The sequence below is a fragment of the Ursus arctos genome, unplaced genomic scaffold, assembly GCF_023065955.2.
Source record: "Ursus arctos isolate Adak ecotype North America unplaced genomic scaffold, UrsArc2.0 scaffold_3, whole genome shotgun sequence".
Taxonomy (NCBI): domain Eukaryota; kingdom Metazoa; phylum Chordata; class Mammalia; order Carnivora; family Ursidae; genus Ursus; species Ursus arctos.
This window is the reverse complement of record NW_026622985.1, coordinates 55,272,503-55,285,643: the sequence shown is the minus strand read 5'-3', so window position 1 is coordinate 55,285,643 and position 13,141 is coordinate 55,272,503.

The window sequence follows — 13,141 nt, the reverse complement described above, 5'->3', positions numbered from 1 at the left end:
CTTGGAAAGTCTGAAATCTAGTTGGAGAGACAGACCATAGAAAAATGAAATTACCAGAGTTCAATTAAACAATTATAATATTACCATCATAAAAAAGAAAAGAGAAGAAAACAATTCTGGGGTGCCTGACTAGCTCAGATGGTAGAGCAGAGGTCTCTTAGTCTCAGGATCATGAGTTCAAGCCCCATGTTGGGCATGGAGCCTACTTAAAAATTTTTTAAATGGGCGGTGCCTGGGTAGCTCAGTCGGTTGAATGTCTGACTCTTGGTTTTGGCTCAGGTCCTGATCTCACGGGTGATGAGATCGAGCCCCCCCACCAAAGAAAACAAATAAATAAACCTTTAAGAAAATTTTTTTTAATTCCAACTATATACAAAGCCTTGACGAAAACATGACAAAGACTCTTGCATGAGACAAATTTCAAGAAAATTCTTAAAAGGGGCAGGAGGTAGAGGTAGATGTGTGCTGACAGAACACCACAGAGAGACTGTTCTAGATCGAGATCATTAAGACTGCAACATAAAAACTCAAGAAAAGACACCGGGCTTAGCAATCAGAAAACTTGGGTTGAAATCTTGGTTCTGCTTCTCACCAGCATTTTGACCTTAAACGAGACAACCCGCATAACTCTTAGTTTTTACACCAGTGAAATGAGGGTGATAAAACCTATCTCATGGGTTCGCTGTAAAGATAAAATTAGGGAGCACGTGTGAAAGTATGGTGTTCAACAAGGTGTCTGACACAGAAGGCATGTAGACGCTCTTTAAACGAATGAAAACAAAGTTGTAACCAGAAGTCAAAGCAGAGAGTGTGTTTGGGGAGCAAAAAGTCTATGAGGTCGGACAAGTAGAGTTGGTTCATCTGGAAGCATGCCCCGAATACAAAAAATGTGGTCATCAGGTTTGTTCAAAGCAACTATCAGGACCTACTGTCAGCTCTTGAATGGGGGTGTGGGACGGTGACCTTGATATTGTCCCGACAATTATGGGAAGATTGAATGGAGAAAGGATCAACTGTAAGTAGGAAACTAAAAGGCTGTTGGAGCATTTAGACATGGGGAGAGAACACACGCAAATGTAGCTACCCATCGAAAGAGAGACAGAAAGAAAAGGAAGAGATCAGAGTTGAACATGAAGTAATCTGCAGAAAGTTGGTACTTAGCACTATCACCATGGTCCAGATCACTATATACCCTATACATATCCCTATATACACCTATACTCTACAAGACCCTCTGCGTTAGTTAGAAATGTTTTCAGCTGCAGGTAGCAATTTAGCTGACTACAAGGGGGCTTAAAAAATAAAGGCTTTTAGTTGTTTCCAAATCAAAAAGTCTGGACAAGGTGGCTCTAGGGTTTTTTCAGTGGTTCCATGTCTGTGTCTCTGTAACTTTCTTGGCCTTTCCCTCATGGTCCCAAAATGGCTGCAAAATAACTCCAGATATCATTAGATCAAAGGCAGAAAGCAAGGGCACATGGCAATGGGGGGAATGCCGCACCAGCCAAGCCTCATATCTGTTCCTTTTATCAAGAAACACAGTATCTTTTCCAGAAGGCTTCCAGCCGACTTGCTTTTATGACACAAAGCTTAGATCTGGGTCACATGGCCACCTCCAGCTGCAAGGGAAATTGGGAAAGTAAAAACGAGGCTTTCAGACAGTATGGTGAAAGGAGCAAAGAGACGAGAAGTAACTGTTATGTAGTCAATCAACAGTATCCGCCATGCCTTCCTAACTAGTTCCTTGCTTCCAGACCTGTTCCCCTGTAGTCCAATTCTCTACACATCAGCCAAAGTGATCTTTTAAAATTTTAACTCTGATTTTATTATTCCCCTACTTAACACTATTCAAAGATTTCCTATTTACTTAGATTAAGTCTGGACTCCTGACCTAGGCTACAATGCCCTGCACTATCTGCGTCCTGCCTATGCCTCTAACTGTACTTCTCATGGCCCCTCTTCTCCTAACTCACTATTTCATGGTCACCATGACTATTAGTTCCTCCTCAGGGACTCTGCACCTGTTCCCGGTTTGGAGATGAATCCCCCTCCCATATCCCACCCAGCAGCTCCTTCTCATGCCGCTCTCTCCTCAGAGAAGCGTTCTCAGGCTACATTATTTCAAGCAGGTCTCGTGGACTCAAGCCCCATTGCTCTCTTTCACCAAAACCTTGTTTATTTCCTTAACGGTACTTATCACAACCTGTAATTTCACTTATTTTGCCTGTTTTCTTATTGTCTACCTGCCCTTTAAAAGGTGAGCTCTGTGAAAGTGGATACCACCTTCTTGTTCAGCCTTTCATGACCACTTCTTAGCACAGCGCCTGGCACATACTAGGTGCTCAATAAATATTTGCTGACTAAATGGATGAGTGAGGACATCATCGAGAACTGGGTCTTAAACAACGAGAGGAGAAAGAAGAACCAGTGAAGGAGAGAGAAAGCATGATCAGAGAGTTAAGAGAAAAATCAAAAGAGTGTGTATCGTGTAGGCCAGAAGAGCTTGGGGTTGGGGGGAGGGAGGATTCATCAAATTCAGAGGCCGTAAAAACAGCAAAGAGAGAAAGAGGAAAAAATAACAGTGAATTCAAGTAGGAGGGGGCCCGTGGTAACTTCGGTTTCGAGGTCATATAAGGATCACATTTTCTACCTCTTCCCTTAAGAGTTTCAGAATGAAAGAGAGGACACTGTGGCCCTGAAAGCAAGTGGTTTGTTTTCTTTCTTGGCTCCAAGGACACTATATGGTATCTTTTTTATGCTTCAGTTCTCCAGTGATGAAGCAGCAAGAGAACTATCTTAAATCTTCCTCCCTACCTTGTTGGGACACCTCAAATAATTAAAGCACTGGATGCTACAAGACAAAATAGATTAATACTAACTAATTATTAATAGATTAATAATAATCCAGGAGACAGATGTGTTTTTGGAAAAGGACCCGAAACAAGCATGCTCATTCTTCTCCACTGGAATAACCACTGACTCCATATCGTTCACCAATCTTTACCACACCTTAAGTCCACTCTGCCTTGTATTACTTTCATACACAATTATCAGGAGCAGGCCGGCAGAAAAGCCACACAAACTAGTTTTGAGCAAGGAGATTTTGAGAGTAATAGCCCCGTAAACTTCTATCTTTTTCACTTAACTGCCTTATGATATGGTTCAAGTCATTACTAGAGAGAACAAAGACAATTCTGACTCACAGCCTATGAATCATATCATACCAAGAATGGAACTTGGTAACATTTAGCAAAGAATACCTGAAGGCAATCAGAAACTTCCTGGTAGAGTCTTTTCAGAGTCATTTCCATAGCACCCATCCATGTGACTCTTTCCATTATGTGTCCATGAGCTTTAAAGTATTATCCTACATGCTCTTAGAAATATCAGTAGAAATCAAGGCCTTGCTTTCTGTATATGTGCTGCCAAAGTGAACACATAAGTAAATGTCTTACCTTCTGATCCTCTTCAGAGCAGGATTTACTCGGACATCACCACATTTTTTTCTCGTGAATAGCCCAGTAGAGAGGGGGAGAAAGTGGATCAGAAGTGAGACGGCCAAGATTTTATGTACGCTGCAACCATGAGAAAAACCTAGGAACCCTCTCTGGGTCTCAATAAAAGTATGGGTCTATCTAGATGGTCTCTTATTTAATTCCATCTAAAAATTAATAAGAGCGCTTAAGGAGATTGGATTGTAGCAAGAAATGATTTGCTGGAAATAAAACTGTTTTTTTAATTTAAAAAACTTGGTAGATGAACTCAAGAAGAGGATGGTCAGTCACTGTGGGGGGTGTGAATTAGAGGCAAAAAAAAAGAAATAATCTCAAGGAATAGAACAAAAATTCAAGAGGCAGAAAATATACGGGAAAAGGCTGAGAGTCTTAGGGGATATCTATTATGTGAACAGTAGAAGTTCTAAAGAGAGATAGACAAAGTCATGAGGATGAACACATGGAAGAAATACTTCTTTGTCTGCAGCTTAAAAAGACATATCAAGTTTCTAGCAAGTTCGGTGATAGAGGACATACCTCTAGGAATGTCATTGTAAAATTCCTGAACTCTGAGTATAAAAAGAGAAGCTTCTAGACAGAATGAGTGACTCAAAAAAGAGCTTTACTGACACTGATTTTCTTCTCCGGACGGGAAGCTGAACTAACATCACAGGTGTTTGGGAAAAGGGAAGCTGCAACCTACGAATGCTAAAGTCTTTCTAGATATCACTCACCTATAGAGGTGAAAGGAAGATATTTGCATATATAAAAGGACACAAAGACTGTATCACCCATGCATCTCATCTGAAGAAACATAGTAGAAGTAAAATTACTAACCATCTCAGCCTAACCTAGAGATAAGAGCAGAAGAGAAGTGGGGAGAGAAGTACCAAGTACAGGATTTCAAAGATCTCATCTAGGAGAGGAAGGAGACAGAGAAAGGGGGATACACAAGTACTCCAAAGGTCTAATCTTTGGGACTGGAGGATATCAAGAGGAAACATAACATCTTTTCAAGGAACAGAGTAGACATCTTGCTTCAAGTAATGGTAGAGATACTTGTGTGTGATTACGAATGCTAAGAAAGGACAGAAACCAGTAAAAAAGTCAATCAAATGTGGTGCCACCTTATTCACACATGAAGAAAGGCAAGTTTAAATCATTTTTTAAATGCCATGTTCACCTATGAGATTGGCAAAACATGAAAAGTGTGATATATCCAGGCTGGCTATCAGGGACAGTGGGGGTGAAGAGGGAGGTACCCTTATATACCTCTGATGGGAGTATAAAAAATGTCATCATTTTGAAGAGTAATTCCACATTACCTAGCAAATGTAAACTGAACATACTCCATACCAAATCACCCCATTTGTATTTTTAAAGGCCGATACATGAAAGATATGTTATTTTAAAGTTATGAGTATACTAAGAAACTCTTAACTATGGTTATGGGGGGAGGTCAGAGCTTGAGAAGGGAACTTGTACTTTTCACTTTCTGCACAGATTTTCTTAAATATATAAAACTAGTTCATCAAAAGTGTACAGGCCCTCTACCTACAGATTCCATTTCTAGAAAGTTACTCAGCCATCCAACACTATACCTGCACATGTGTGCATAGATACTGGTATAATGAGCATTCTTACACATGGGTTTGCAATGAAAAGAAGAAAAAAAATACTAGCGATGACCAAAGTGTCCACCAATAGGGAGTTGGTTAGTAAATATGGGTACATTCTTACAATGGTGTGGAATGCAACCATCAAAAAGAATGAAAGTGATCAAAATCTGTATGTACAGATGTAGAAAGATGAAGTTGAAGACATTGTTTGCTAAACAAAGCGAATTGCTGAACAGTATTACAATCATATTTTTAGACAGAGTTTTTTCAAGGACGTGTGTATGTATGACGGTAAACATTTATGGCAGGAAATTTTACCCTCGTTTTCCTCTGGGTGGTAGAAATGAAGACGGAGAACTAAGGATATAGACTTCTGTTTTTCCCCATATATGCTTCTGAATTTTATATAGTCTTAATTTTTTTCCATGAGCCTATTCCTTTTATAATTTAAAATATCAGTTAACTTTTTCAAAGGGCAATAAATGATATGTGTATCAGTATATGATACTCAGACGCACACATATGTGAGAGTGTGCCCAGTACTGCACTGAAAATGCCACATGGTATGAAACATCAGAACGCTGATTACAAAAATACCGTATTACCACGTGGCGTCTTTGTTAAATAATTTGCACTTAATTGTCAGGCATTTTTCTCTTGGCATTTGGGCATCCCTTTCACACCTTCTGTAACTAATTACTCAACACTAATTGTTTCTCTCAGAAATGTGTTGCCCCATTGGGAAGCCCAATTGCGGGGCACATCTACCATCTTGGATGAAATCCCTGTCTTCTGAAATCTTCACTATTCTGCACAGCATTTGAGAAACATTTAAGCCGTAATATCTAGAAATGAGAAAATCGATGTAATGTGCTGTGTGTGGAGTACAGCATCTTGAAAATCTATTGCTCAACAGCTGCCTCATCAATCGTATTGATGTAAATCAAACCCTCTAATAATAAGGATAATTACAAAAATCTCACTGGGTCTGTTATAAGCACCTTTTTATTTCAAAAGGTGAATGTCTGTTAATAATGCAACCTTATCTGCATATTCAAGAATGCTATTTCTGAGCAGGTTTCTCATATAAAATCTTTGTCACGTTTCTCTTTTGCAGTCTATGAGATTCCACACATCTTGCTCATGTCTTTCTCCAATGGGACACTTATCTTCAGTGATGACAGATAAATGTCATTGACACGAGAGGAAAATGTTTTAAGCACAAAAGTGGAAGGGTCCTTTAATGGCATAATAAGCTCAATGCTCAGCATAGAGATAAATCTTTAGAAAATTAGGTTCTTTCGTCTAGTTAGTTTCTAGAGGTCTTTTTAGGATATCATAAATAAAGAGCAAGAAAATAAACTTTCGGGGCGCCTGGGTGGCACAGCGGTTAAAGCGTCTGCCTTCGGCTCAGGGCGTGATCCCGGCATTCTGGGTTCGAGCCCCACATCAGGCTCCTCTGCTATGAGCCTGCTTCTTCCTCTCCCACTCCCCCTGCTTGTGTTCCCCCTCTCGCTGGCTGTCTCTATCTCTATCAAATAAATAAATAAAATCTTAAAAAAAAAAAAAAAAAGATTGTTTTAAGAAAAAAAAAAGAAAATAAACTTTCTTCTTTCTTTTCACGTGCTCACTCGCTTCTTAGCCTCCTGAGCGAGGAGATAACAATCCGACCAAATCCAGCATCCAGTTTATTTGTTATTATTGGACACCACCAAGTGCCTACAGAAATCAACGAACCATTCAAAAATGTTTCCAAATATTTGGAAACCGCTCTCCAAAATACAGTCCAAGATGGTCTGTAATAAGCCATGATTCAGAGGCAAGCTTGCTGGACTGCAGTCACATGACCTGGGTGCAAACTCCAGGCTTCTCATTTCCTGCTGCTGGGAGGTTGAGAAAAACCACAGGGATTCTTTTTGAGCATCGCTTTCCTAGTTTGTCAAAAAGAAATGGTAATTAGGCCTATTTTCCATCAAAACATTCAGTAACTACTTGTTGGCTCCACAAAAGCAAGATTATGTGGGAAAACAGATGAAGTAACGAACTTGTAAGCACATAAAGTATACAAACATTAGGGGCTTGTGCCATTACCGCCAACAGAGGTAACCGAGTATAGCAATTAGGTTTTCCAGCCCCAGCACCAAACTGCCTGAATTCCAATGCTGCCTTCACCTCTAACGTAAACTCCCAAGCTTCACCTGTTAAAATGGAGAAAATAACCTTTCTTATTTCATAAGCTATGGGGAGGATTAAGTGGAATCATGCATGCAAGCATTTAGAACAGTATCTAGCCCACGGTAAGTACTCAGTACATGTTTGCTATTTTTAGTAATGACATTAAGTCGGCTTTGAAGAGTGATATTGAGGACTAGCTCTAATCCCAGCACCAGGTCAGACCTTCTTCCCTTGTGGGATCTGGAATTGCTGATTGTCTACATGTGCTATGTTTTGTCACCTTGAGCAATGACCCTTCTAGGTTCCTCCCGACGTATACATCCAACAGAATCATGGAAATTAAAACACTGTAGTTACCCAAAAGCTTTCAACTGCACGTGCTATAGGAGACATTCTGAACTAACCCTTCACAAGGACAGTCAAATTCAATGCAAACAGAAAAATGAAAATGCTGAGCCCTGGCATGGTCCCAGTAATATACCAACATCACCCACATCTCTAGGAAAAGTGCTTTTCTAGAGTAGTGGAAAAAATGTAGTGCAAATTTATTGTGGTTTTTAAGATGTTTGGAGTCATGGATTCTTTTGAGTGTCTGATAGAAAGCATGCTCTCTCCCCAGGAAAAAAATGCATATGCCCCTACGTGCAAACAATTTCACATATAATTTCAGGGAGATAGGTGTTCCCTGAGGTCTACCCATAATTAACCTCAGCTTAAAATGTATTTATGCAAGTGCCAAAGGTATATATATATATTTTTTAAAGATTTTATTTATTTATTTGAGAGAGCACAAGCACAGGGAGCAGCAGGCAGAGGGAGAGGGAGAAGCAGACTCCCCGCTGAGCAGGGAGCCTGATGCAGGGTTCGATCCCAGGACCCTGGGATCATGACCTGAGCCAAAGGCAGACGCTTAACCGACTGAGACACCCAGGCACCCCAAAGATATATTTCACTGTACAACACAGAACAGATTCAGTTTGTAACCTAAATTTGAACTGGATTCAAAGGTAAAAATTCTTACTTGATGTTTAGAAATACGTAGGTGAGTTTGTTGATACGGGTAGGGTGAAATTCAAGAGACACTTCAAGGAAGTGTGGGAAGAGTTCAACCCTCATTTCTTTTTTTAAGATTTTTTTTTTTAAAGATTGTATTTATTTATGTGACAGAGAGACAGCCAGCGAGAGAGGGAACACAGCAGGGGAGTGGGAAAGGAAGAAGCAGGCTCACAGCGGAGGAGCCCGATGTGGGACTCGATCCCGGAATGCTGGGATCGCGCCCTGAGCTGAAGGCAGATGCCTAACGACTGCGCTACCCAGGCGCCCCAAGATTTTTTTTTAAGATTTTCTTTATTTGAGAGCTAGAGAGCAAGTGAGAGAGAGAACACGAGCAGGGTGATGGGCAGAGGGAAGCAGACTCCCCACTGAGCAGGTAACCCAATGTGAGGCTCGATCCCAGGACTCCAGGATCATGACCTGGGCCAAAGGCAGACGTTCAACGGACTGAGCCACCCAGGTGCCCTTACGATTTTATTTTTAAGTAATCTCTGCACCCAACATGGGGCTCAAACTTAAAGCCCCGAGATCAAAAGTCACATGCTTCACCAACTAAGCCAGAGAGGTGCCCCCACACTCATTTTCATTCAGTAGGGGATAACTTCTGAAGAGGCAGGATCTGGGTCCATGAGGAAGGAGGATTCCTGATAATCAGTATTCATGGAGATGGTGACCATAACAATGGAGTCTTGTCTGCCCATTTTCAACACCAGTTCTGAACCAGTCAACACTGGGAAAGTGTGAATGGGCAGGGAAAGAACATAGAACTCCACCCTGCCTGAGATTCCCAAGGGCCCAGGGTTCAGCTGGGCTGTGAGTCATAGCCAGTCAGAAAGCCAAGAAGAAGGTCAAGTTGGCCTTTAAAAACAGAGCACATCAGAACATGCATTTACCCACAGTATTCACCGCCCCATGACAGGGCCAGTGCCGGCAAGGACTGGTCCGGGTGAAAGATCGGTCTATAAATCAGCTGCTGGGGTGAAAGACAGACATAAAAAATGTGAATAAAGCAAAAACTGAAATAAAGGGAGGTCCTATTTGTCTAGACTTTCATAACAAAGTACTTTCCTTGATTAAAGTATGTCATTGATTACTTGGTCCTCACTACTACCCTTCTAGATAGCAATAGAAGGCATGGCAACTCTCAGCCTTCTCTATGAAGTGTCCCTGCCTGTGGAGGGGCTGAACTTTGATCATGAAGATCTTAGGAAGCAGTTTAAAACAGTCCACCAGAGCCACGAAATTTATTTGTAGTTCTTGCGTTCTTACAGATTGCTCTTAAAAATCACGCAAATTTCACATTCTAGCCAGTTTTCATATGTTTGTTCATTCAAAATTACTACTCCTATATTTTTTAACAAAATGAATGTTTGAACATTTCTGCTTATTTGAGAAGTAAAGAATCAGGCATTAAATTTTCTCCACTTTACAAATGAGAGCCATACAGCTATTTGGTGGAAGAGCTGAAATTAAACATGCAATTCATTCCAAGTTGGCAGTGTTCTTTCTACATGTGGCAAATGAGGAGAAGGCAGAGGGATGGGGAAAGTAAAGGAATTCTTGGTAGAAAGTCTATAGTCCAAAAGTGGAATGGTCGATGAAGGATTTGTCGAAAGCTTTTAAAGGACTAGATAATGAAGTTGTCAGCCGAGTACATGAGAGTTCCAAAACTCTCAGCATCTCAATTTCCTTATATATAAATTGGAACCAATTAACACTGACCTCCTAGGGTTGTTGCTAGGGTTAAATGAGGAAATCTATGGAAATTCCTCAGCCCCATGCCTGACCCATGATAGGACTTCATTAAATGATAGTCTTGGTTATCCTCGGTCAAGTGGACATCTTCACCTGTACATGTCTTAAGCACCTTAAATTGAACATTTCTCAAACCAAATTTATCACTCTTTTCCTCCTCCTTACCCTTTCTCTAACCTCCAAGAGAAATTGTTCCCCTTCCTATATAGTCTCATAGTCTCGGTTGTGGTTAATGACTTCACCATCTACCCAGTTAGAGCCTCAGAGTCACGTTGGGGATGCCTCCTTGGCTCAGACAGTGGAGCATGAGATTCTTGATCTCTGGGTTGTGGGCTCAAGTTCCATGTTGGATGTAGAGATTACTTAAAAATAAAAATCTTTATTATATATATAATATAAAATATATATATATAAATCTATTATAAATATATTACATATATATACAATAAAGTCTTTAAAAACAAAAACAAACAAAAAACCACGTTCATCCTGAACACCACCTTTTTGTCACCCACCACACCCACACTATTAAAAAATTCTGAACGTTCTATCTCCTAAATATATCTGTAATCTATTCCCTCAGCCCTTTTGCTACTGTCTTTCTCACCTCCTGGACAACTATGATAATTCCCAACTGATTTCTGTCTATTCTATACCCTGCTGACAGTGAATGTTCTAAAATACAATCTGACGCTCCCACTACAAGATTAAAAGCATAGAAAAATCTCAAGTTATCTTCTACAAAAGGGCAAAGACTCCTCACAATCTAGACCCAATGTACCTTTCCAACTTCTCAACTTCTCCTGCATCCACATGCACACACTCACACTCACATGCACACACACACACACACCTTAGAAAGCGGCCTCACAGACCTTTTCAGCATTTCTCCTAATACCTATAACCCCTTCTTCTCTATATTACTGGGAAATGCCTATTTATCCTTTGAACCCAGACAAAAAATGCCAACTCTTTGAGAAGTTTTCCCAACTCTTAAACACTTCTCTCACCAAAATCATTTCCTATCTGGTCTCACCACATTTACTTCTTTTTTTTTTTTAAAGATTTTATTTATTTATTTGAGAGAGAGCGAGAGCGCACGCAAGTGCATATGCACACAAATGAGGGGAGGGCATAGGAAGAGGGAGAAGCAGATTCCCCACCGAGCACCAGGCCAGGCAGGGAGCCAGATTCCAGGACACAGAGACCATGACCTGAGCCAAAGTCAGAGGCTCAATCTACTGAGACACACAGGTGCCCCTCACCACATTTACTTCTAACCTATTCTAATCTGTTCTCCATATTTTAGCCAGAGTATTCTCTTCAAATGCAAATCCATCCCATGTCAGCCTCTCTCCCCTTTGTATTTTTTTAAAAAGATTTTATTATTTTATTTCACACACACACACACACAGAGCACAAGTAGGGGGAGCAGCAGGCAGAGGGCTCTCTCCCCTTTTTAAACAGCTTCCCATTACTAAGTCCCACATCCCTAGCTAGATCTACACCACCCACTTCCATGGACACATTCTATGTCTCTTTCCCATTAATTCTCTGTGATCCAACCCCACTGGTCTTCTTTCAGTTCCTCAAACACATCAATCTCACTCATACAGCAAGGTGTTTGAATATGTGTCTCCTTCTCCATTGCTGGTTAAAGCTTACTCATCCTTCAGAACTCACCTCAAACATGACTTTCTGGGAAGCCTTCTTAGACCCTCTGCCGTAGGCCAGATCATTGTATTCCCACCACCTATTTAGTAGATATTTGTCGAAATTCCTCTTCTCCACATCCCTAACCCTTACTCATACTTTGGCAATTATCGCACTGAAATAGAAGTATTTATACTAGACCGTGTACTCTTGAAGGATCTGGAAAATAGTGTCTCTCTCTGTCTTTTTTCCTTTCTTCTTTCTCCCTCCTTTTCCTCCTAATCTTCAGTGTCCCCTCACATATCCTTGTGCTTGCTGGCTCATGGTTGACAATGTCAAAATATCAAAACGTTTGTCAAAAGAATAGACGCTAACAACAATATAGTTTACAGATAACATGGAGAAAGTCCAGGTCATCATTATTTGTTCTAAACAGGAATGATTTTTACAAACTTTTCCATGGACCAGGGCTCTCTAAAATAGTGTGGAACCTGCCATCATATACTTTATTTCTGTCTCTGCTCTTGCTGCTTGGCTCCAGACACTGGCACAGTCATAAGAAGTATATGGCAAAGCAGGATAAGTAGAAATCCAGCCTTCTGGTTAGACGACTAAAAAGGTGAGCTTCAGGGAACCAGAAAGTTCCAGACAGATTGCAGAGAGAGTGGAGCTTGGGAAAGTGATACCATAAAGCTTTTTAGAACTCCTGGGCTCATCTCTACCCTGTGTCTGAGTGGATCTGATCCTAAACAGCTTATGAAAAACTTTGAGAACTGAACTAAGTAGATAGACCACTGCCCAGGTGCCAGACTGGCCACTGGGTGGCACACATGTGAGACAGACTAGCCCTACAAAGGCTCTGAGAATGGTACTGACATTAAAACCACAACCTACGTAAGACTAGTCAGAACTTGGGACCTAAGTACAACAGCACTGATTGACTGATACTAAAAAAAAAAAAAAAAAGTCCAAGATACAATCCAAAAATTACTTAAAATCTGAAAAACTAGGAAAATCTCAACTCACATAAGAAAAGGTAATACCAATCCCAAGGTTAAACAGATGTTGGAATTACTGAAAAAGACTTAAAGTAACTCTGATACAGATGCTCAAAGAAATAAGGGTAACACGTTGAGCCAAAAGTAAGATAGAAAATCTCAGCAAGAACATAGAAAATATAAAGATGAACCAAATGGAAATTTTAGAAGTTAAAAATACAATAATCAAAATTTAAAACTCACAACAAGAACTTGATAGCAGAAGAAAGTCAGTGAACTGAAGAATAGATCAAGAAATACACAATATAAACAACAGAAAGAAAAAAGAGTGGAAGAAGTTAACAGAGCTTTAGGAGCTTGTGGAACAATACTAAAAGGTCTAACATTCATATCATCA